Genomic DNA, 21,495 nt, shown 5'->3' on the forward strand with positions numbered 1-21,495 from the left:
TGTTCACCTAATCATTCAGTCCAGAAATATTTATTGAACGTTTTTTATGTACCAGGCACTTTCTGCTTTCAAGGATATCACAGTCCAGAGTGAGAAACTGATATGCAAACAAATGAGCAAATCAAAATGCAGGAAAGTAAGTACAAATAGGTAATTGTTTAAAGTGCTTTGTGAACAGGCAGGGTGAAGTTGTTAACTGAGCTTGGGGAAAGGAAGATTAGAAGACTTCACCTTGTAGATAACATTTGAATAATTTTGAAGAGTAGCTGAGATATATGGAGTTTTAAAAAGAGCTCTATACAAGCTAACAAATAAGAAAAAAAGGGCATGCTGCTTAAAAACCAGTGGAATGAGCTAGAGAAGTGGCAAATACAGAAACTACTGGCATAGGATTTACAGAACTAAACTGCACCCTTTCTGGCCAGTTCCAAAGATGTAAGCACCCTATAAAAATCTGGGGCAGTTAATGCTACAATGGTTGGAAGATATTTTACCTTTGATGTTTCTTCTTTGTCTGCTTAATCCCACATCTCCATCCCATTGACTCTGCTTTTATGCATCTTTCCCTATCCTAAAAATTTTCAACCAGTGGTTTTTTATACCCTGGCAGCTCATTAGAATCACCAGAAGAGCTTTTATGAAAGATCTCTGCCTGGGTCCATCCCCCAGGGATTTTGATTCCATTGATCTGGGGGTGGGACTCCTGAGCTGCCCATATAGTCTTCAAAAGCACTGTGGGAAATCTGTCTGGCCTGCCATGGTGAATGAGCTTCTGACAGAAGAGGGTGAAACACACATTGGAAAACAAAAAAACAAAACAAAAAAAAACAACAAAAAACAGAATTAATGTCATGGAGTTCCATACAAGTTCAGAACTTAACAACTCATATACCTTCATAGAGAAAAAATTTGCCCAACATGACCCTATATATTGTGGCCAGGTCTTAAGAAAGTGTTGTACATGTGAATGCTACCTATTGACTCTTGGAGACAAGTGACTCTTATTCCAAATTCATCCTAGGTGTAATGGGGAATCACTGAAAAGTGTTCTGCAGTGCACTGATAATTTAAGATTTATACATTACAAGAAGTATTCTACCTGTATCCAGGAAAATTGATTGCAGAAAGGCAAAAATGATCCCTAGCCTTTTTGTTTGGGAAACCAGATGAACATAGAGGCCAGTCACTGAGAGCTAACAGAGGAAAAAGCATAGGCTTGGCAATAAGAGTAGAAGAGAACATGACAACTTCTCCTATGGATGTGTTGACTTTTGGGTACTTCCAGAGGAGGGGGAAACAGATGAGAGACATGTATTTGAGACCCATTTGCACAGAGCTGGGTTTTTAAGTCAGGAATAAATGCACTTGCCACAGAAGGCTGTGCATACTTCTCTTTGGGAGAAGAGAGTTTAAATAAAATTTAAAAGAACACTAAAACTGGCAGCAAACATCCACAAAACATATTAATAGGAAACAGCTAGAGAGGTAGAAGGAAAATCAGAAAAGTGTGGTGTAATGGGTGCCCAGGGAATAAAGTACTTATAGAAGGAGAGATTGAACAACAGCTTGTCAAATGCTGCAACAGTTTTGATAGAGGGTAGTGCAGATTTCTGATTATAGTGAAGAATGGATGGGACGTAAAGTAAAAAGTACAAACAACAAATACAGCTACTTTTCAAAAGATATATGCAAGGCTGATTAAAAAGATTTTTCCACATTCTTTTCTGAAACATAGCATATATGCACTATAGTAGTAAACCTTAACAGATATTTTTCTAAGAAGAAGGTGATGTGAATACTTTGAAGATACTCTAGAACAGAGAAACACAGTGAAACCATGGGAGAGAGAATTGATAATTACTAAGATATAGTAAGGTACTTAGGATGGAAGGATTAATCCAAGCTTTGCCCGGTGAGGAGAGAACATTTCAGAACAAGGAGCGGAATGGAAGAAAGCATGAACATGGACACAATGTGGCTGGTGGGTTGGTGACAGGGTAAGGAGGCAGCTCTCGTCTAGGACTTCGGCTTTCTTGTTGAAGGAGGAGAGGTCCCATAGTGAGGAAAGCATAGGAGAATCCAAGGTTTGAAGGAATGGAATAGGTCTGAAACAACAACAGCAGAGAATCTGGGGGAGAGAACTGGTTGGGGATTCTAGAAGAACTGCCAAGGAGCGCTGAAGCTCCAATATTCTTGAGTTAAAAAGATAAGCATGCAATTTTAGGAGTAGTGATATAAAAGTTGTACCATTGACTACCTTAGGCTCAATTCCACCCAGCAAATGCTATTCATTAACAGAAGTACAATAACCAAACCAAAGATGTGGCTCATAAGCTGTAGCAGCAGCAGTAGTAGCTATAGCAGTAAACATTTATTGAGGACTAACTGATTTTTCTTGTTTTAATTGTTTTACCTGATTATTGTATACAGGTGGTCAGGACTTTTGTTATTTCTGATGTTTTGATGAGAAAGCAAAGACACAAAGAAGTTAATTTTTCCAAGGTCAAATGACTACAAAGCGGCAGAATTTTTGAACATTAAAAATGAGTCATGTCCAGTCATGCCCAGAGGAAAGCAGGCCGGAAAGCAAAGGGTTCAGAATCTCTGAAAAATGAGGAAGGGGTTGATAACTGAGGATATTTTGCCTAAATCAGACAGACAGTAGCAAATAACTATTACTTCAATACTTTAGTAGTTGCTATATGGAAAAGGAATTAGACTTTAATATTATGTAGCTTCAGGGAGCAGAATTGAAACTAATATCAGAAGCTGCAAGGAGGTAGATTTCAGCTTGGAAAATGAAGATTTTTGTAGCCATGAGAAATACAGATAGTAGGAGAAGAAGCTTCACAAGTAAGTTCCAGTGACTGAGAGTTTGACCCAAGAGAAGGAGTGTTTGGAGAAGGCATTCAAACCTAGGGCCAGAGCAGACAGGCTGGGCTAGATGAAGTCCAATATCCTTTTAATACTGAAAGTCTCTAGTGTGCATTTTATGAACCCACAATACACATTTACTTTTTAATTTTCTCCTCCGAGTAAGACCATTTGGCAGATACATAAAGCACTTGGATCACTGTTACAACAATATTTAGATATAATAGATAAGAAATTATGCTGTGCCAAGTCTGCTAGATCTAGACTTTCAATTGCTTCAGAAGCTCTAATAATTCAGACGAGAGAAGAAAAGAGAGGAAGAAGGGACTGAAGGAAGGAGGGAGACAGGGAGGAGGTGGGAGGGAGAGAGGAGGGAGCTTAGCCATGTAGTCTTTTCCCAAGGGCAAGCAAATATTCTACAAACAATTGCAAAAACTGTTCCCTGCCAAAATTATCCTTTTTGAGGCTTTTTAAAAGATAATCCATGTATCTCCCACACTTCACGCTCTCGCACATTTACGCCAAAAGCTCAAACAAGAGACTTTGAAGCTCTTCTCTGAGCAGAGGTCAGTGTTTCTGGTCCAGTGGCAGTTTTAATAAGACTTTCTCTCTCTTAAGAGAAGTAAGATGGTCTCTGCCTGGACCTGATGCCACAAAAGGACCATGCAATATTTTATTTGACATTTTTAGCCTTGATTTGGCTGCCAGTTTTATTGAAAACTTTAATATTCTTCACAGGTTTTAGATAGCAAATTTTGAATTTTGATTCTGGCCTGACTTTAGGAAACTTTCCTTATAAATCTCTTTTCTAATCATACGGCGTCTTTACTGTATTGTTCTCTCCGCTTTTCAGTGTGGTAACTTTATTTTTCTGTTTGTTTGTTTGGGGTGTTAGGATGCCACAATTAGATACAGGCACCATGCTAATCCATCATGACCCACAGACATCAAAGGCAGCCACTAATATGCACAGTGAATATTGCAAAGATGACCATCATATTTTGAATGGTCAAAATGATGACAAATCCTCAATTTCTTATTTCAGGAGCTCCTGTCCTTCATCTGTTCCCTTCTCCAACAACTATAAACCTTTGCAGTTCTGGCCCTATATTATTGAGCAATATACATGCATATTTTTGTCCTTATGAACCACTGCATGCCTGCTTCCTTACAAACTTTATTTTATTAATCGAATATAGACTCCAAATCATTGGTCAATAACATATGGCAGTCCTAGTCACAAAATAATGTTAAAAAAATCCCACAATTTTACTACCTAAAAATCAGATTTAAAAAAAAAAAAAGAAATCAGATTCCTTTATTTCTTCCTTCAAACTATTACAAAGCTATTGTATGATAGAGATAGTCATGCAATTAAGCCCTGGTTATTAACAATTTGGGGAAGGAAATTGCCCATAGCAACATCACAGTTGAAATATTTACATTTGAGTCTTTATCTTTTTTTTTTCTGCCAATTGTTGGAAGCAAATCCAATCAAATTTTGGCAGTGAGAAGCTGTAATATAAAACAAAGACAGAGATGCATATATTCATCATGGAGATGTGTATCCCTTTTAATTTACATTAATCTGATCAACAGGGAGGGACCCATTACCTTTTGTTTTGTTTTTACAACTTTCACCTCACTCTGGGTAAAACTTGTCAGAAACCTGGGTTTGAGTCCTGTTTCTATCACTTGTCAGCATGTGATTAACAAACAATCCTCTCTCAATCTTTCTCCCTCCCTCCCACTCTTTGGCCCTCTGCCTCTCCCTCCCTCTCTTCATTTTAGCTTCCATTTTTTCATTTGTAAAATCAGGGGCTGGATTAGAGAATCACTAAAATCCCATCAACTCTAAAAGTCTGTTTCTAAGAGATACTATTTTTGGATAAGCAATTAGAAAATACAAAAATAAAAATTTAAGTGGTATAATAATCAAGAATATGTCACTAAAAGGATATGGGATAATAAGCTATCTTTTTTAATCCCTGAGTAATTGTGGGGGGATTATTCTGCCTCAATGAAAATATATAAGAGAAGGGTGACTTTCTGTGTGATAATATCTTTTTAGCAAATCCAGTCATCAGGGCTACAGTCAAATGCCAGCAAAATCTGTAAAAAGCTGGGAAAAGAATAGGCATGACATATGGAAATTAGCCTAGGTATCTGCAACTTGACCATTTGTCTCTTTTTTATTTGCAGTCTCTTTGTTTTTTCTTCTTTTCTCTTCCTTTTTTCCTTCTTTCCTACTTTCTTCCATTCCTTCCTTCTTTCCTCATTCCTTCCTTCTTTCCTTCCCTTTTCTTTTTTTCATTTATCCGGCATATATTCATTAAACAAATACTTATTGATTACATACAATGTAACTGAAACTCCTCTAGGAACTGGAGCTACGCCACTGAACAAGAAAAATTTTTTAAAAAATTCCTAGATTTTTCTTATTTTTTTTAACGTTTATTCATTTTTGAGAGACAGAGAGAGACAGATCATGAGTGGGGAAGGGGCAGAGAGAGGGAGACACAGAATCCAATGCAAGCTCCAGGCTCTGAGCTGTCAGCACAGAACCCGATGCAGGGCTCAAACTTATGAACAGTGAGATCATGACCTGAGCTGAAGTCAGACGCTCAACCAACGGAACCACCCAGGCGCCCCAGAAATTCCTAGATTTTGTGGAACTTACATTTAGGTAGGTACACACAAAACAATAATGAAGAACATATTTAAATATATAGTTCAATTCAAGTAGATATACAATACTTGAAAAAGAAATGAAACAGGATAATGAGATAAGAACTGACAGGAGAGAGGCTATTTAAATAGAGACGGAAAAGGTTTCTCTGAAGAGGTGACTTCAAGCAGAAACCTATATAAAGTGAGGGAGAGAACTGCACAGAGATTTCCAGAAGGAGCTTAAGTTTTGTCAATTTAGTGACTAAAATCTTTGATTCCATTATATTGTCTAACTGGTTTTTTTTTGTTAGAAGAGACTTAGGAAAACTTACCAAGAATATACTTTCAAAGTGTATTTAAATGCATATAGACTGGGGGATTTAACAAAAATAGAGTACTAGAAATAAAAATATTATTATGGCAATATTCCTGGCTCCAAGAGAGAATAGAAAACTGGCCTATCCATATGGTTCCAGGATATTCCCAGCCCACTATGTCACACAGTTGGTGACCCAGCATTGGCTAAACATGTGGAGAAGTTCTTTCTCTGTCTACTTGTATATCTCAGTGTGCCAATGCAGTTCTTTGAGATTTTCAAAATATTGTTTGATATCCTTGTAACTGAATATATTGTGATTCATGAGGCAGTTGGGATAGGCTACCTTGTGATATACTTGAAACCTCTAGTCTAAACCATAAAGGCAGCTGGGGTCTCCATAATCCCTAAGGGACAACCTTCAAAGTGCTATCATTCTTAGAGCTGGATGGTGGGACAAGATGATGGTACTGAGTCTTGAAAATATCAATGACCAATTTGCCATCTCAAAAATGGGTGGGTGGTTACAAACAGGCCCTGATAAGGGAATGTGAATGCATATAAAATTTATTCTAAATTTAGAATTCAACTGTGTCAGGGGCAGCTGGGTGGCTCAGTTGTTTGAGCATCCCACCCTTAATTCCAGCTCAGGTCATGATCCAGGGTCATGGGATTGAGCCCCACTTCAGGCTCGGTTTGAATGTGAAGCCTTCTTGGGATTTTCTCTCTCTCCTCTCCTTCTCTCCTTCTCTCTCTCTCTCCCCCCCTCTCCCCCTCCTCTGCTTGTGATCTCTCTCTCTCTCTCTTTCTGTCTTTCTCTAAAATAAAATAAAACTTAAACAATTTTTAAAAAAGAATTCAAGGGCGCCTGGGTGGCTCAGTCAGTTAAGCGTCCTACTTCAGCTCAGGTCATGATCTCACAGTCTATGAGTTCCAGCACCGGGTCAGGCTCTGTGCTGACAGCTCACAGCCTGGAGTCTGCTTCAAATTCTGTGTCTCCCTCTCTCTCTGCTCCTCCCCTGCTCATTCTCTGTCTCTGTCTGTCTCAAAAATAAATAAAAATATTAAAAAAAAAAAAGAATTCAACCATGTCATATTTATGACATGAACTATAATCTCATTTAATGACACTGGCTTTATTTTAGGTTGATATAAGAAATAGCCACATGAAGAGTCTATAAAACAGTTACTGTGGATATCTATTATACTTTTCTTTTTTTTTTTTTAATTTTTTTTCAACGTTTTTTATTTATTTTTGGGACAGAGAGAGACAGAGCATGAACGGGGGAGGGGCAGAGAGAGAGGGAGACACAGAATGGGAAACAGGCTCCAGGCTCTGAGCCATCAGCCCAGAGCCCGACGCGGGGCTCGAACTCACGGACTGCGAGATCGTGACCTGGCTGAAGTCGGACGCTTAACCGACTGCGCCACCCAGCCGCCCCAAAATTATACTTTTCAATGTTGCTTGTTACAGTGATAATTTTCTCTTAGTTGGAGTCAGAATGGTATGGATGATGAAATGTAACACAGTACAAAATATATAGAATTAGGTAGAAATCTCAACTCTGCCATTTAAAAATTGAATGAACTTGAGAAAGTGGTTAAGCTCTGCTGAATCCTTCTGCAAAATGGCCAACATAATAACCTAAAATGATGATTAAATGAGATGTTATTTAAAATGGGCCAAGCATAATGCTTGACTCACTAAATAAAGCTCTTACTATGCATTAATTCTCTCATATTCCAGATTTTTTTTGAGAAGTGTGAACTTCTTGTACTGATTAGCATTTTTCCATAGAAATTGGCTTTGAAAAAATACAGATTAATAAATCTAATAACATGTAGCTATGTAGAACAGTGATTAAGGCTATAGGAACTAGAGACACCTTACAGACCTGGGTTCAAATCTAGATTCTGTCTTTAATTAGTTTTGTGATTTGCTGGCTTCTCTCCAGTCTCATTTATTTATTCCTTTTCATATTCCTACTCAGCATTGGAATGCTACAGGACTTAGTTATTGGACCTAAACTTTTGTCTATCTGTTCTTATTAACTTGACAATAACCAATAATACGGCTTTAAAGAAAACTTCCAAATTTATATCTGCAGCCCAAATTGCAGGTTTCTATGTCCAACTGTCAACTGACTTCTCTATTTGGCTGTCTGATAGGAATTTAAACTCATCTTTTTCACAACCAAATTCATGATCTTCTTTGACAAATTGGTTACTTGTCAGTTTTCCTCATGTTAATTAATGGCACCTCCTATCCCTCAGGTTGCTCAGGTCAGACACTCTGGAGTCAGCCTTGCCTCTGTCTTTTATCCTCCTCACCCAAGAAACCCCAAATCCTGACAGTCCTCTTTTCAAAATATATTTAGCATCATCCTACTTCTTAACAGCTCTTCTTCCTGCTCGCACCCTGGATTATTGCATCTCTCACTACATTGTTAACACAGCCTTCACCCTGGCCTTTCTGCCTCCTCACCTGTTCTCCAGCAATCTATTCTTAACTTCCAGAGTGATCTTTTTAAAATTAAAGTTAAATCAGGTCACTCATCTATTCGATACCTTCAATGTCTTCCCTTTCATTAACAGGAAAACCTAAGATCATTACAATGGCCCACAAGGCCCCAAATGATACTACCTCCTCTATTTGACCTAATCTTTTCCTTATCTCCCCTTTGTTCACTCTACTCCAAATGCCTTGGCTATTGATTCTACATGCCAGGTATGTTTCTCCTCCTATGGTCTTTGTACTTGCTGTTCTCTCTCCCTGGGATGCTTTTTCCTCAGATGACAACATGTATCACTTTTTTACCCCCTTCAGGTTTTTGTTCAAATGTCAATAGTCTCTTTGAGCTTCCTATCTAAAATCAATCTCTGCTTCCATTATCCTATATCCCCATTTCCTACTTTATTTTTTCCAAAGCATTTCTTACCATCTAATATATTATATTATTATTGTTGTTGTTGTTGTTATTATTAAATTTTATTGCTTCTTGCACATTAAAATGTAAGCTCAACTGGGTCAGGAATTTTTGTATCTTTTAAACTACTTCCAAGGCGTGGTGCAGCCAATATTTGTTGAATGGATTCACGAGTTCCTGTTAGGTTTTTGTTAGAATTTAAGGTTAAATGTTCACTAAAGTACCTTGTATGTAGTAAATACTAAATAAATAATGGCTATAATTATTATTATTTAAGAACCAACTGCATCAGAACTTTATTATTTTGATACCGAACAATTGGACTAGTCCTAATAGACCATTCAAATCATGTGTGTCAGTTCCCCCAATTTAAGAGTCTAATGCTACTTTTTAAATTGTGTTAAAACATTTATATTGGGCAAACATAACTTTGTAAGACCAAAAACAGTAAGCTTTCATGGATTAAAAAAATACTGCTTTGTCAGGGTTTAGATAAATACACCAAAAAGAAAACCTATGCACACCTTGGCCACCATTGCTAGAGACCTAACTTTGTATTAGCCTAAAGGTTGTTAATTCAATCTTTATCATTGAAGAGATTAACATAAAATTGCTGAGAGTCTGACAACAGGGTGAATGTTCCCAGGGAGATGGCAAGAGCAGCAAGGTAAGATATTTAAGTCATCAACATTTCTTATTATTTCTTGGTAAAAATATTAAATAGTTGAATCAACATTTGGCAGATTTACTATTCAGCCCAGAAATCAGTTTTATGAAAATCATACAGCTTCAAAAAGAGTAGTTCAAAAGTGATGCATTGTCGAATATCCATACATATCATGAAATGAATGAGAATCTAACCACCACAAGTGACCCTTATATTTGCTGATGGAAAACCCATGAACTTCAGCAAGTTGGGAATATATGCAAAAAATTATTTATCTAAAATTCAAATTTTTAATAGGATTTGCTGTATTTTATCTGACAATCCTATTCATGAAAAAAATACATTTTCTGGAAATTCTGTTAAACTATTGCTTTCTTAATATGTTTGCTAAGAACAATAGTAGTATCAGTATCTGTAACAATACTAATTAATCAATTAATTAAAACAGGCATTTCTTACAATAACAAAACACACTAGATTTGATGATTGGTCTCTCTGAACTAATGACTACCAACTTCAATAGGATTGCCTGAAATCCTGCTACCCGTCCCTGGAATTTTCCCACTCTCTTTAAACGACCATGTCCTAACTTTTCTTCTCTCCTCAAATATGCAACAACCTTGCTACTGTCCTTTCTTTTGCAGGTAAACTTGCTTCCCCTTTCATTGAAAAATAGAAGCAATTGGAAAAGAACTTCCATAAACTCTCTTCACATCTATTTACTACCTTATAGCTATGGCTATGGACTATATCTTCTTTCTGTCTCTGTCCTATACAAAGTCACCCCTCCTTTTATGCACTGACTCCCATTCTGCCTCTCAAGGGTATTTTTGCCATAATTGTTGTCTGTCCCTCCTCCCAAGTCAACTTTTTCTTCTCTAATGAATTATTTCCATCATCAATCAATCATGTGGTAATATTTTTTATCCAAAAAGAAAGGAAGGAAGGAAGGAGGAAATAAAAAGGGAGGAAGGAAAGGTGAAAAGTAGAAGAGAGAGGGGAGGATATTAAAGGGAGGCGAGGAAGGGGAGGAAGGAAAGAGGAAAATACTTCCCTTGACCTCATATCTTCCTTCCCCTATGATCTCATTTCTTTGCATCCTCCTTTACAGAAATGCTGCTTGAAAGATTTACCTATACTTACGCTCCTATCTTCTCTCTTTTTTTCCCTATCTTCTCTCTTGGTTTGAACCCACTCCAATCAGGATTTTAAGCCTTCTCCCCTGCTGAAACTGCTCCCATCTAGTTTACCAATAACTCTACCTCACTGAATTCAGTGGCAAACTCTCAGTACTCACCTTATTCTCCATATTAGTTTCCTAAGGCTGCCACAAAAAGGACTACAAACTGTATGGCCTAAAACAACACAGGTGTATTATCTCATAGCTCTGAATGCTATAAATCCACAATCAAGGTGTTGGCAGGGCCAGGGTCCCTCTGAAACTTGTAGGGAAATCTTTTCTTGCCTCTTCTCAGCTTCTGATACTTTCTTAGAAATATTTGACATGTCTTGACTTACAGGTACAAAATTTCAATTTCTGCCTTCATCATCACACATTGTTCTCTCTGTATGTCTCTGTCTTCACACGGTTATTTTATTATAAGGACACCAGTCATTGAAGTAGGGGCCCACCATACCCCGCTATTGCTTCATGTTAACTAACTGCAACTGTAAAGACCGTATTTCTGAAAAAGGTCACATTCTGAAGTATGGGGAGTTAGGACTTTAACATATCATTTGGGGGGAACACATGATATCTCCATTTGAATATTGGGTAGCCATGTCAAACTTAGCATATCCAAATCCAAACACCTGATAAAACACCCTAAATGTCCTGTTTCCACAGCCTTCCACATCTTAACAATGGCTATGTTACTCTTCTAATTTTTCAGATACAAAAATCTGTGGAGTAATCATTTCTTCCTTACTCTCTTCACTCCACATCAGATCTATCAGAAAATCTTCTCAGCTCATTACTTCTCATCAGCCCCACTGCCACCACTCTGGTCCAAGACCACAGTATATCTCTCCCACACCATTACAATAGTCTCTGACAGATTTTGATATATCAAGTTCTACCTTACTACAATCTATTCTCAACACAGATACCAGAACCATCCTGTGAAAGAGCCAGATTATGTTACTTCTCAGCCTAAAACCCTGTAATTACTCCCTTTCTTTCAGAGTAATTGATAAAATCCTTATCATGGCTTAAAAGTATTATCCCTACCCCCTTCCAACCCCCACATGGCCATCCCAAACCAATACATTATTTTCCTTACATGCCTCAGAATTTATTCTTCCCATTTTAGGGGACTTTCCTCCTCCAAATTTGTCCCAGATACGTCCATGGCTCTTTCTCTGTCTCTGTCTCTGTCTCTCTGTCTCTGTCTGTCCGTCTCTCTCTTTCTCTCTCCCTCTCTTACTTCTTTAGTTCCCTACAAAAGTATTCCCTTTGATGCGCACTGGGTGTTGTATGGAAACCAAGTTGACAATAAATTTCATATTTAAAAAAAATATTTCCTTAGCAGTGAGACACTCTCTGATAAAGTTTTTCTTTTCTTTTGTTTTGTTTTTAATGAAAGCAATCCTGCCCCATACCTCTATCACTCTTTTCCTACTTTATTTTTCACAGTAGCCCTAATACCATCTGAAACACTACAAATTAATAAAACTATCACTCTAGTTTTCTATCTTTCTGGTTATTGCCTTTCTCTCTACTGGAAACTAAGTTCTAAGAAGACAGAGATTTTTGTCTGTGTTTGTTGGTTGGTTTTTCCACTACAAGAGCTGAAGGAAGGAATTGCAAGTCAATCTAGAATAAACTGTCAGAAGTTCAACAGAGTTCAGTTCTGTATACCAAGGTCAATGTCTTATGATCAGTGAATGCTTAAAGTAGGCAAAATAAATAAATAAATAAATAAATAAATAAAAAACTGTAATCTAGAAGCCAGAAAGCTGTCAATACTGGTATAGTCTTATATAAAAGTTAAGCATCATAATACAATACAAATTAAACATAGCTTTCTATGTAAAAATTATCATTAGTCTCCAAAAAATCTAATCTGGTTGGACAAAGACCCCTATGACTTATAGAATCTCTCCTCTGTCACTTTAAGAAGTGACATTTTTTTGCTGGCCAATCTTTTATTCCCCTTAATAGAAGATTAAGACCTGTATAGTCACTTCAAAATATAAATTCAGCCTATACCTCTTCTGCCAAATGTCTTCAGTACTAATTTTATATTTTATATTAATTTTTTATCATATACAAAAGGTTAATCTTTTATACAAAAGGTTAATCTTTATTCTCTGTCCTGTTGAATACTTATCAGAAGTTTAATCTCTTCCAGACACTTTTCTATGAATATTTATAGGGTTGACATTGAATAATAAAATGAAATCCCATGATATTCTTGCCCTGTCACATCTCAAACATTTAAAAAAAAATGTCAATCAGCTTTATAGCACTAACCAAGTCACACATTTGAACATAGTTCAAGGACTCTAAATTTACCAACCATAAAGGAATGTTTGGAGGTTGATAGGTAACTCGTGGAGGACTTCATGGATATTGGCTGTATCTCTGTGCAGAGAGAAGCAGCTTTCGACCTCTGATTTATTTGTAGGTCAGATGAGGCTCAGCTGGTAGTTTTGAGCTTTGCCGAATCCTTTGGGAAACCACAGGGGCAGGCTAGTCATCTTTGGTGCCATGACTACGACAGGCCTAGAATCTGGGAGCATGACTCTTAACTAAGTAGAATCATCTAGGCATGTTCTGTCTCTCTTGATTCCTCCTGGTAGGGGGCAGAGCATAGCAATCACCTGAGACACTGCTGTTACTAGTAAGAAAAATCCTATGGAAAAAAGTATCACCCATTACTTCCCTTGGGAAACGCTCATTTGAATAGCCCCTTTCAGGGCTCTTTAACAATATTATTCAATTTTGTCCTCACAACACCTGAAAAGATGAAAAGAAAAGAAAAAGGAAAGAAAAGAAAAGAAAAGAAAAAAGAAAAACAGAAAAGAAAAGAAAAAAGAAAAACAGAAAAGAAAGAAAAGAAAAGAAAAGAAAAGAGCCCCAGGGCCAGGGTCTCCTACAAACTAGGTTAGAGGATAGACACGTCTGTTTTGTAAGAACGCACCCAATGATTCCAATACACGATGGGGATTAATAATTATGTGAGAAAGACCGACTGGGCCCATTTTGTAACCAAGTTACAGGTAAGGAAAGAGAGGTTAAGGAACCTTTCCCAGGTCACACTGCCAACATAAGATCTTTTCTTTTCATTATACATGGTGCCCCCTGCAAAATCCCCAATTTCCCCTGTCGCACAAAACCTGTCTGTCTTTTCAACTAATGAAGCATATTTGAACTCACAGGAGACAAACATAAACAAAGCTGAACTAATGTAGGGGTAGAAATGTTTCATGGAGAATAATCAATCATTATGTTACAGTCTACTCAGCCCTTCCAGCCTGTCAACATTGGAAGGCTCCCCATTACTTCAGGGTGTGACACTGAGGCAAAGAAACCAGGCAAACACTATTAGTACTACTGCTGCTACTACGACTATGACTACAACTATAACTACTACTATTACTACTACTACTACTGCTACTCCCACTATGACTATGACTACGTCCACTTTACTATTACTATTACTACTATTGCTGCTGCTATTACTACTACTGCTGCTATTATTATGACTACTACTACTAGTACTACTACTGCTGCTGCTGCTACTTCTACTACTACTACCACAAACCACAATAACAACAAATACACAATACTTTTGATACTTCACAAATTAAAACCCTGTTTGTGTTATAATTTCAATAACAATTCCTACAAATGCAAAAGCTATATAACTTTATCCTAGTCTTTTTTTTAATGCATATATTTTGTTGTTGTTGTTGTTGTTGTTTCAGATATTTTGTACACAGGTTTAGTTTTCTACTGAGTAAACATCTGGAAACGTTACTAAATGATGACTTGGAAAAGTCAACTGCCAGATTCTTATAAACTCTGTTTAACTTCCCTGACCCAACTATGTAAATGCCAGCATAAGCCAATAGTGCCATCTTTGTCCAGAGCAACCTTAAAGACCTGATGTTCTACAAGTAGAAAAGACCCTCTACTATGGAGAGATGGTAATCACAGAGACTTTGACTAGCAATGTCTTTAAACAACTTAACTTCTACTTTTTATCATAAAACATCTTTTTTGGTTAATGAAGTTTCTCTCACTTCTCCCTTCTGTACCTAAGATTACACATTCTAAAAGATGATATTTTTGTCACATACGATAATTCAAGTTCCCAGTCTGATAGTTTATGATTTACAAGTACCGTGTGAAGTGTTTGAGCTGATGGGGAAGACTGGACAATAAGAATAGCATCTTCCTACCATAAATTACTAAGTCATAGAACCTTAGATTTCTAGAGTTAGCAAAGATAGATGTAATTGAATCCAAATCCAACACATTATAGGTAAGGATGTTGGTGACCTCTTGGGGCCAGACTCTGAATTTTGGACAAAGCAGAGCAGAAATAAAGTCTGTGTGCCCTAACCTCCATGTCTGAGAAGCCAAAATGTCCACTTTGGAGTATTATGTCCTCTAAGCTTATCTAAATCTGTATTTTCCTTCAAGGTTCCATTTATCTCCTACTGCCCAGTATCACAGAATCAAGAATAAAAAGGATGCTAAGGTCATTCAGTCCATTTAGGGTCTGAATCTTCTCTATCATGTTCCTCACCACAGGGTACAATATATTCCTAATGAAACAACCTTTCCATCTTTGGATACTTCAGACAAAATAACGTAATATTGAGCCAAAATATGTTTTCCTAAAGCAACTGTCCAATGATCAGATCCCTTTTGTCATATAACATCCTCTCCCATATCTGAAGATACATATTAGGACACCTTTCATTCCATTTTTCCCAGAATAATAATTCCTCACCCTTTAAAAATTCTTCACCCCATGCCATTCTATCTGCTCACCTTTGAAGAACATCTAGTTTTGAAATATGTCTTAAAATGTGGCATTCAGAAGTGAACACATTATTTTAAACACTTCTAAGAACAGTAGAATTTCCCTTCCTCATTCCTAGTCTTCTCTATTAATAAAGTCTGTGCATTCTCAGTGAGTGTTAATATTGCCCATTAGAGGGTGAAAATCAGTTCTTGTGGAAAAAAAATCTTACTCTTTTTTATGTATAAGCACAGACATAGATATAGTACGTAAAGAGATGTACAATGTATCTGCATCATTAAAATTTCACAGAGGAAGTATCGGGAAAAAGCAACTCTAAAAAGAATTCTTTTGAGAGACAATAATGAAAAAAGGTTGAGAAATAGTGACACAGCCTAAGATCACACTAGTTGTTTTATAACATCATCATACCATTAACTCTTATTGACGTTGTAGCCAAATAAAATCCTCACGACTGTTTTACTTGTGCTGCTGCTAAAAAGGTATCCCCTTTATTTGTGGTTTCCAGTTTGGAAACCAGGTTGTGGTTTGGTTGGTTGGTTGGTTGATTGGTTGATTTTGGTTTTTAGGGAGTGGCAGATTTTGTTTTGTTTTGCTACTGCAAAACCATAAGCTTAAATCTATTCCTGATAAAACTGTCCTTGTTTTGTCTGTTCCTGCCTGTCCAGATAGCTTGGAACCAAATTTAGCCATCTAATGCATTCATTATTCTTCCAAGCTCCGATTATTTGCAAATTTTATGTCTTATAATCTAGATTACTCATGCCAGTAATTTGGAGAAACAATGTTGAAGAGATCAGGGCTGAGAATATTGTCCTGCACACACCTCCTCCATTCTGTCAATCACTATGCTTTGACTAACACCTATTCATCATGTATTAATGTGACGAGTTGTACATCTCAATGCATAAAATCTACAGTTTTCTGTTTTGTTCATTTGTACTCTGTAAGAAACCATGTCAAATGCCTCATGGAAATCCAGATAGCCTGTCTCTATAATATTTTCTAAAAGTTTATTCACTCAAGCAAAAAGTAAAATAAAAAATAAAATTTAGTTTTTTGTTTTTCTTTAATAAACCTGTGCTGGCTCACTATGTTTACTTTCTCATTTTCTCTATACTTAAAAGACATCTTTTTAATAATATAAATTAATAATATAAATACTAATAATATAAATATTCTATTGATTATGTTTTTTCTTATAATAGTATTTGTCAGTTATATTTGACTCTTGCTCTGCTCATTTATGTTTTCATAGATACATGTCTTATATTTCCAAAAAGATGATAAATTCTTAGAGGCAAACCCCATATTCCCCACAGTTGCCCAACAAAATATCATGGAATATAATAAAAATATATTATTTCGCTGACTAATTAATAAGTTTCTACTCACTATCAAATCAGATCAATGAAAAAAATCATAAATCATACTCACACTTTGGACCAGGTTTCAGATGGTTTTAAAGGCTTGGTCTAATAAGTGTACAAAACAGATGAACATAGAGGTGGAAAAGAGAGACAGAAATAAATCATAAAACAAGACTCTTAAAGGTAGAGAACAAACTGAGGGTGGCTGGAGGGGAAGTGGGCAGGAGGATGGGCTAAATGGGCAATGGGCATTAAGGAGGCACTTGTGATGAGCACTGGGTGTTGTATGTAAGTGATGAATCACTAAATTCTACATCTGAATCTATTATTACACTATATTTTAAATTTTAACTAACTAGAATTTAAATAAAAACTTTAAACTACAAAAAAAAAGAGAATGTAAAAAGAGTTTCCTCCTATATTCAACTCTCAGTTTATTAATCTGTCACTAAGAAAGTTTTCATTGAGAAATAAAGAAATTAAAAACTGACAATAGAAAAGGTAAAAGGAACTATATAGGTCATATATGCAAAAAATATAGAATGTATCTTTAGGATGGGGAGAATTCTTTCATTTCACAAATTAATTAAAAACAGACATATCAGGATGGGCTTCTAGCTTTTTTTCTAACTAAGATTGAGCATATATGTATAATTTAACTTATCACGTAGTTCTGTGGGTGAGATTCTCAAATGAGACATTTTGACTACATTAAAAACTCAATGACTGCTTGGTTGAAAACTGACTTACTGAATTACCTAAATGAGCCATTTACTTGCCATTTGATGGTGGTACCTTTTTATGTCTTAGATATTATGTATATTCTGTATGTGTATGTTCTGATATTCTAAATCTGCAATGCAATTTAATTATTTGAAAGAAGATATTAAGTGATCTTTAAAGATCTTTAAAGATATTGACATAAGAAGCTCCTGAACTCTTCTCCTCCTACAAACATACTGAATGAATGGCTACACACAGAGCAATTCCCTCTGAAGGAAATCTAGAAACCAGCCAAGTGACTCTTACATATTGAGTTAAAAGGAAAATACCCACATCAAAACAAGTAGGAAAGGCTGAAACACAATCTCACCTTAAATCCCACCCCTAGAGCTGCTCCATATAATTAGGAGGAGACCCTCAACTCCCAGCTTCACTCGCAGGAGTGAAGGGTTTGGGCCCCATATTTAGTGTCCAAACTTTTAGGGCTCCCACTAAGGGACAGAGCCCTAAACACCTAGTTCTGAAAGCCAATAGGGCTTATGTTGTTCATGAGACCCGTAAGACTGTAAGAGACCAAACAACAACAACAACAAGGACAATAAAGCAGTTGTTTGGGCCTGAGCACTCCCTTTGGCTATCATTCCAGGGCCCAGCACAGAGGGAGCAGGCTGTCCTGTTCCTAATCTTAAAGGAAACATTTAATCTTTTTATTATTGAGTATGATGTTAGCTATGGGGCTTGTCATACATGGCCTTTATTATGTTGAGGTACATTTTGTTATAAAAATAAATTCTAAAATGTATTAAAGACTTGAATGTAAGACCTGAAACTATAAAATTCATAGAAGAAAAAAATGGCAGTAAGCTCTTTCACATTAATTTTAGCAATATTTTTTTTGACCAGTCTCCTCAGGCAAGGGCAACAAAAGATAAAATAAACAAATGGGATGATATCAAACTAAAATGCTTTTACGCAGAGAAAGGAAACCATCAACAAAACAAAAAGGCAACCTACTGAATAGAAGAACATATTTGCAAATCATACATCCTATAAGGGGTTAATTTCTCAGACAACTTAAAATTAAAAAAACAAAACAAAAACAGAAACAACTAACATTAGAAATGGGCAGAGGACTTGAGTAGACTTTTTTTTTTCAAAAAAGACATACAGATGGCCAACAGGCACATGAAAAGATGCTCAACATCAATAATCATCAGGAAAACACAAATCAAAACCACAATTAGATATCACCTCACATCTGTCAGATTAGCCATTACCGAAAAGACAAAAAAATAACAAGTGTTGGAAAGCATGTGGAAAAGGCAACCCTCATACACTGTTTATGGGAATGTAAATTTGTGCAGCTACTACTGAAAATAGTATGGAGATTCCTCAAAAATTATAAATAGAACTACTATATGATCCAGCAATTCCTCTTCTGGGCATATGTCCAGAGAAAATGAAAATACCAATCTGAAGAGATATATGTACCACTGTTGTTCATTGCAGAATTATCAACAATAGCCAAGATATGGAAGCAACGTAAAGCGTTCATCAATAGATGAATGGATAAATAAGATGTGCTGTATAAGTATACAATGGGATATTACTTGGCCATAAAAAAAGAATACAATCTTCCATTTCTCTGAAAATATGAATGAACCGGGGCGCCTGGGTGGCTCAGTCGGTTAAGCGGCCGACTTCGGCTCAGGTCGTGATCTCGCGGTTTGTGAGTTCGAGCCCCGCGTCGGGCTCTGTGCTGACAGCTCAGAGCCTGGAGCCTGTTTCAGATTCTGTGTCTCCCTCTCTCTGACCCTCCCCCATTCATGATCTGTCTCTCTCTGTCTCAAAAATAAATAAACGTTAAAAAAAAAATTAAAAAAAAAAGAAAATATGAATGAACCTAGAAGGTATTATGCTGTGTGAAATAAGACAAAGATAAATATCATATAATTTTACAAACATGTGGAATGTAAAAAACAAAACAATGGAACAAACAAAACAAAACAAAAACAAACTCATGGATACAGGAAACAAACTGTTGATTACCCAAAGGGGTAAAAATTGAAAGGTAGGAAAAATATGTGAAGAAGAATAAAAGACACAAACTTCCAGTTATAAAATAAATGTAATTTACAGCATAGGAAATATAATCAATAACACAGTAGTAACTTCATACACTGACAGATAATAACTGGACTTACCGTGTAGAAAATTTCATAATGTATAAAAACATCTAATCACTATGATGTACACCTGAAACTAATAAAATATTGTGTGCCAATTATACTTCAATAAAAGAGATAATATTATATAAGTAGAAAAAAAAGAAAATCCTATTTACAATATCATTTTAAAAATACTTAGGTGTGAACATAACCAAGGAGGTAAAAGATATGTACTGAAAATTGTAAGACACTGATGGAAGAAATTGAAGAATACACAAATAAATGGAAATATATTAATATTTATAAAAGTTTCATACTACCCAAAGCAATCTGAAGATTCAGTGAAATCCCTATCAAAATTCCAATGGGATTTTTGACAGAAATAGAAAAAAAAAAAAAAAGATCCTAAATTTTGTTGGAACCACAAAGAAACCCTGAATAGCTAAAAGTAATCTTGAGAAAGAACAAAGCTGGAAACATCACACTTCCTGATATCAAACTATATTATAAAGCTACATAACAGAATCAAAACATTGTGGTAGGAGGACCTGGGTGGCTCAGTCAGTTAAGCATCCAAATTTTGATTTTGGCTCACATCAGGATCTCACAGTTCATGAGTTTGAGCCCTGCATCAGACTCTGTGCTGATGGTGCAGAGCCTGCTTGGGTTTCTCTCTCTCTTCCTCTCTCTCTCTCTCAAAATAAATAAATAAACTTAAAAAAAAACAACAACAAGCATTATCGTATTGGCATAACAATAGACATAGATCAATGCAATGGCATAGAGAGCCCAAAAATAAACCCCGACAGATAGAATCAATTCATGTACAACGAAGGAGCCAAAATTTTTCAATGGGGATAGGATAGTATCTTCAACAAATAATACTGGGAAAACTGGATAGCCACATGGATAGCCACTATACACAAAAATCAACTCAAAATGGATTAAAGATTTAAAAAAAAATAAGATGTGAAACCATAAAACCCCTGGAAGAAAACACAGGGGTAAGCTCCTTACCATTAATCTTGGCAATGCTATTTTTGAATTTAACACAAAAAGCTAAGGTAAAAAGCAAAAATAAACAAGTAGAACTAGATCATATTAGAAAGCCTCTGCATCAGTAAAATGAAAAGGCAATCTATGAAATGGGAGAAGGTATTTGAAATTAATATATAGATAGATGGATAGATAGATAAAGCATTCATATCCAAAATATATAAAGAACCCATACATTTCAACAGCAAAACAACTTGATTAAAAACCGGGCAGAGTAAATAAATAGACTTTTTTTTAAAGAAAACACAAAAATAGCACTTAGATACACAAGGTATTCAACATCACTAACTATTAGGGAAATGCAAATCAAAACCACAGTAAGGTACCACCTCACACCTCCTAGAATGGCTATCACCAAGAAGACAAGAGTAACAAGTGTTGGCCAGGACATGTAGAAAATGGAACCCTATGCACTGTTGGTGGGAATGCAAATTAGCACAATCACTATGGAAAACAATATGGAGGTTCCCCCCAAAATTAAAAATAGAACTATATTATTCAGTAATTCTATTTCTGGGTATATATCCAAAAGGAACAGAATCACAATCTTGAGGGAATAGCTGCACTCCCATGTTAATTTCAGTTTATTCACAATAGACAACATAATTGAAACAACTGGAGTATCACTGACAGATGAATGGATAAAGAAGATATAGTATTATATATATATATATACACACACACACACACACACACACACACACACACATATAGTGAATATTCCC

At 36.1% G+C, this 21,495-nt stretch overlaps 1 protein-coding gene across 1 annotated transcript in view; it reads right to left on the bottom strand.

Annotated features, from left to right (window-relative positions):
- CTNNA3 (catenin alpha 3) overlaps positions 1 to 21,495 on the bottom strand; it is a 1,798,979-nt gene that overhangs the window by 687,549 nt on the left and 1,089,935 nt on the right. The gene's annotated exons all lie outside the window — the stretch shown is intronic.

The sequence above is a fragment of the Prionailurus viverrinus genome, chromosome D2, assembly GCF_022837055.1.
Source record: "Prionailurus viverrinus isolate Anna chromosome D2, UM_Priviv_1.0, whole genome shotgun sequence".
Taxonomy (NCBI): Eukaryota; Metazoa; Chordata; class Mammalia; order Carnivora; family Felidae; genus Prionailurus; species Prionailurus viverrinus.